Below are 4,711 nucleotides of genomic sequence, written 5' to 3'. Positions count from 1 at the left end.
AGAGACTTCCTCAGTCTGAGGTGCTGTTTTCAGCTCAGTCTCTTAAATAGCACCTTCTCAGAGTGGATCAACCAGTTTGCTGCTGACAACCAGAACCAGCTGATCACATGCTCAAGAAGGACCATCAGCCTAACAATGGATCATTAGCACCTGATGGCTGTTTACTGTTCACAGAGGGCTGAGTGATACTAGCAATCACAGCATTGTAAGAGGGGGACAGTTGAACCTGGAGGCTCCGCCCCTGTTTAATGATGGACGGTTTCTTTTCACAAAGATGGCCTCCTTTACTCCTCTCTCAAACCATCGTTCCTCTCTGTCCAGGATGTGAACATCTTCATCCCTGAAAGAGTGACCTCTGACCTGGAGATGAGTGTAGACCTCAGAATCCTGGCCTGATGATGTTGATCTTCTGTGCTGGTCCATCCTTTTGGCCAGTGGCTGTTTAGTTTCCCGGATGTAAGACTGATCACCCTCCTGACACTGAACAACATACACAACATTACTCTGTTTGTGCCGGGGGACTGGATCTTTGGGATGAACCAGTCTTTAATATATTTTGTATTCAGAATCAGAATCAATTTATTATCGCCATGTCAATGAATGAGGTTAACAAACTAGGAATTTGCTTCGACATAAAGGTGCGAATAGTATTAAAGTAAAATAAAGTAAAAATGAAAACATAACATAACCATATGTACACCCATACAATAGAAAACAATAAAAAGCTTAGAGAACAGTACAGATGGAGTATTCAATTATAATACAGATGTAATGTGACCAAAGCAGAAATTATGAGGTAGCATTATGAGTGTTCAGGAGTCCAACAGCAGAGGGGAAGAAACTGTTCTTATGGCGGGAGGTTCTGGTCCGAATGGACCGAAGCCTCCTGCCTGAGGGGAGTGGTTCAAACAGTCTGTGTGCAGGGTGAGCAGGGTCAGCTGTGATCCGACCTGCTCGCCTCACAGTCCTGGAGACGTACAGGTCGTGGAGGGATGGAAGGCTGCAGCCGATCACCTTCTCAGCTGAGCGCACAACGCGCTGCGGTCTGAGTCTGTCCCTGGCAGTGGCCCCGGCGTACCACACCGTGATGGAGGAGCTGAGGATGGACTCCATGATGGCCGTGTAGAACTGCACCATCAGCTTGGCCGGCAGCTTGGCCTTCTTCAGCTGTCGCAGGAAGTACAGTCTCTGCTGGGCCTTCTTGATGAGGGAGCTGATGGTCGGCTCCCACTTGAGGTCCTGGGTGATGGTGGTGCCGAGGAACCGATAAGGGTTTGCAGTGGTGATGGGGGTATCATTACAGGTGAGGGGGGGCAGAGGGGCTGTGGCTTTCCTGAAATCCACAATCATCTCCACTGTCTTCTGGGCATTGAGTTCCAGGTTGTTGCTGCTGCACCAGGTCACCAGCCGGTCCACCTCCCTCCTGTATGCAGACTCATCACCGTCCGAGATGAGCCCGATGAGGGTGGTGTCATCTGCAAACTTAATAAGTTTCACAGAGTCATGGCTGGAGGTGCAGCAGTTGGTGTACAGGGAGAAAAGCAGGGGGGAAAGCACACAGCCCTGTGGAGATCCTGTGCTTATAGTCCGAGTGTCCGAGACAGCTCTCCCCAGCCGCACGCACTGACTCCGGTCTGTCAGGAAGTCTGTGATCCACCTGCAGGTGGAGTCAGGTACATGGAGCAGGGAGAGCTTGTCTTGGAGCAGCGCAGAGGATGGGGTTAAATGTGGAGCTGAAGTCCACGAACAGGATCCTGGCGTAGGTTCCTGGGGAGTCCAGGTGCTGCAGGATGAAGTGAAGAGCCAGGTTTATTGTGTCATCTACAGACCTGTTGGCCCTGTAGGCAAACTGCAGGGGGTCCAGGAGGGGGTTGGTGATGGACTTGAGGTGAGATGAAACCAAGCGTTCAAAGGTTTTCATGACTACAGACGTGAGAGCTACAGGTCTGTAGTCATTTGGTCCTGTGACACGTGGCTTCTTGGGGACAGGGACGATGATGGAGGACTTGAAACAGGCTGGGACGTGGCATGACTCCAGAGAAGAGTTGAAGATCCCTGTGAAGACCGGAGCCAACTCTCCAGCACAATGTCTCAGCGTGGAGGGTGACACAAGGTCTGGGCCTGCAGCCTTATACGTATTCAGCCTTTTAAAAAAGCCTCCTTACTTCATCCTCTTGTACAGAGATAGCAGGGGGTTGTCGGGGGCAGTCCCAAGTGGTTAAACCAGTTGGGCTGGGGGTGGTGTGGAGGATGGAGGAATGTGAGTCCATGGCTTCAAAGCGTGAATAGAAGTCGTTCAGATCGTTTGCCAGTTTGAGATTGTCTGTAGAATGAGGTGCTCTGGGCTTGTAGTTAGTTATTTCTTTCAGCCCCTCCAGACAGAGGCAGAGTCGTTTGCAGAGAACTGTTGTTGCAGCCGTGCGTTGTACCTGGATTTAACCTTCGACACCTCCCTGCTGAATCCATACTTCGCACGTCTGTAGTTGTCTCTGTCCCCCTCTCTGAAAGCAGCCTCCTTCTGCTGACGAAGCTGTCTTAGTTTGGATGTGAACCAGGGTTTATCATTATTGAAAATGACTCTGGAGCGTGATGGGATGATGCTGTCCTCACAGAAATGTATATATGACGTCACAGTGTTTGTGTATTCGTCTAGACTGTCTGTAGAAGCCCTGAACAGGTCCCAGTCTGTGGTGTCCAAACACGTGCGTAGCTCCTCCACAGCTTCACTGGTCCACTTTTTGGATGTCCTCACCACAGGTTTTGGGAGCTTCAGTCTCTGTCTGTATGCAGGTATGAGGTGAATCATCTCATGATCTGAGAGACCCAGGGCAGCACGAGGCACAGCGCGATAAGCACCGCTCACTGTGGTGTAACAGTGATCCAGCGTGTTTCCTTCTCTGGTCGGGCATTTAATAAACTGTTTATATTTAGGTAGTTCATGCCTGAGGTTTGCTTTGTTAAAATCTCCAAGGATGATAACAAGGGAGTCCGGAAAAGTCCGCTCTACACTCGTGATCTGGTCCGCGAGCGCGCGCTCAGCCTCGTGCACGTCCGCGCAGGGTGGGATGTAAACAGCGGCCAGAATAAATGAAGTAAACTCACGTGGAGAGTAGAACGGTTTGCAGTTTATGAAGAGATATTCCAGAGAAGGAGAGCAGTGCTGGGAGATCACTGTCACGTCGGAGCACCAGGCGTTGTTGATAAAGAAACAGACTCCTCCGCCTTTCTTCTTTCCTCCGGAAAGTTCCCGCTGTCTGTCAGAGCGGAGGAGCTGGAAACCCTCGAGATGGAGTGCGGAGTCCAGGGTCTGCTCGTTGAGCCATGTCTCCGTGAAGCACAGCACACAGGAGGAGGAAAAATCGCTGTTCCTTCTCATCATCAGCGCTATCTCGTCCATTTTATTGTAGAGGGAACGGATGTTGGAGAAGAATATCCCAGGTAAAGGCATGCGTGTACCACGCCTCCGGAGACGCATGAGCGCTCCGGCTCTTCTGCCCCTCCTGCGAAGTCTCGCTCTTTTGGCTAAAAAGTGCACAAGTTCTGCAGCAGGCACTAAAAAAACTGGTGTAATATCCGCATAGGTTGTAGTTCCGATGTTTAGTAGCTTCTCGCAAGTGTAGGAGCATGCAGACACATGATTAACGCACAAAATCAGAAAAAATAGAGCGCACCAGAATGCCAAGGCGACCGTACATGGCGCCATCTTGGATTCTTGGATATTATACAGTATCTCCCACTTCCTGCCACTATCCCCAGCCTCAGACTCTCCGTGATCAACTGGTCTCTTGTTTACCAGTTCTAGTTTCAGTTTATCAGTTCTACACAGTTGTTGTTTCTTTTCCACCTTTATTCATCCAGGTTGGGCTTATTTACAGAGAGACCTATCTCACTTTCCTCAGACAAAAAAATGGTAAACTGATTTCCACGTTTGGAGGAGAATTTCTTATCTATGACAGGGAAAGTATTTGAAACAGGTATTAGTTTAATGGTTTACAACCGATTTGTAGTCTACACATGTAATCCTACACCTTTCTGCCTGGTTACATCCAAGTCCAGATGAACATTTGAAGGCTTATAGAAACAACTTAAGGTCTATAACATGCCCTCCAGCCCCAGTTTTTAGATCTAAGTTTTGAATTTAGCCCACTAGAAACAATGTTTCAGTGTAGAATTACAACAAATCCATTTATCAAACAACATGTTCAGTTTGTCTGTGTGTGTTAATAAATAAAGTCAGTGTTTGTTAATAAATAAAGTCAGAGTGTGTGTTAATAAATAAAGTCAGTGTTTGTTAATAAATAAAGTCAGAGTGTTTGTTAATAAATAAAGTCAGTGTTTGTTAATAAATAAAGTCAGTGTTTGTTAATAAATAAAGTCAGAGTGTTTGTTAATAAATAAAGTCAGAGTTTGTTAATAAATAAAGTCAGAGTGTTTGTTAATAAATAAAGTCAGTGTTTGTTAATAAAGTCAGAGTGTTTGTTAATAAATAAAGTCAGTGTTTGTTAATAAATAAAGTCAGAGTGTTTGTTAATAAATAAAGTCAGAGTTTATTAATAAATAAAGTCAGAGTGTTTGTTAATAAATAAAGTCAGTGTTTATTAATAAATAAAGTTAGAGTGTGTTAATAAATAAAGTCAGTGTTTGTTAATAAATAAAGTCAGTGTTTGTTAATGAATAAAGTCAGAGTTTTGTTAATAAATAAAGTCAGAGT

At 46.3% G+C, this 4,711-nt stretch overlaps 1 protein-coding gene across 1 annotated transcript in view; it reads right to left on the bottom strand.

The window, feature by feature from the left end:
• The window catches only part of ppox (protoporphyrinogen oxidase), a gene marked incomplete at its 3' end in the record, with an annotated part of 47,785 nt that overhangs the window by 42,667 nt on the left and 407 nt on the right, over positions 1-4,711 (bottom strand).

Source organism: Nematolebias whitei, chromosome 5 (assembly GCF_014905685.2).
Source record: "Nematolebias whitei isolate Nwh7 chromosome 5, NemWhi1, whole genome shotgun sequence".
Lineage (NCBI taxonomy): Eukaryota > Metazoa > Chordata > Actinopteri > Cyprinodontiformes > Rivulidae > Nematolebias > Nematolebias whitei.
The sequence above is the reverse complement of the archived record's forward strand: the minus strand, read 5'-3'. Positions and strand labels throughout refer to the sequence as shown.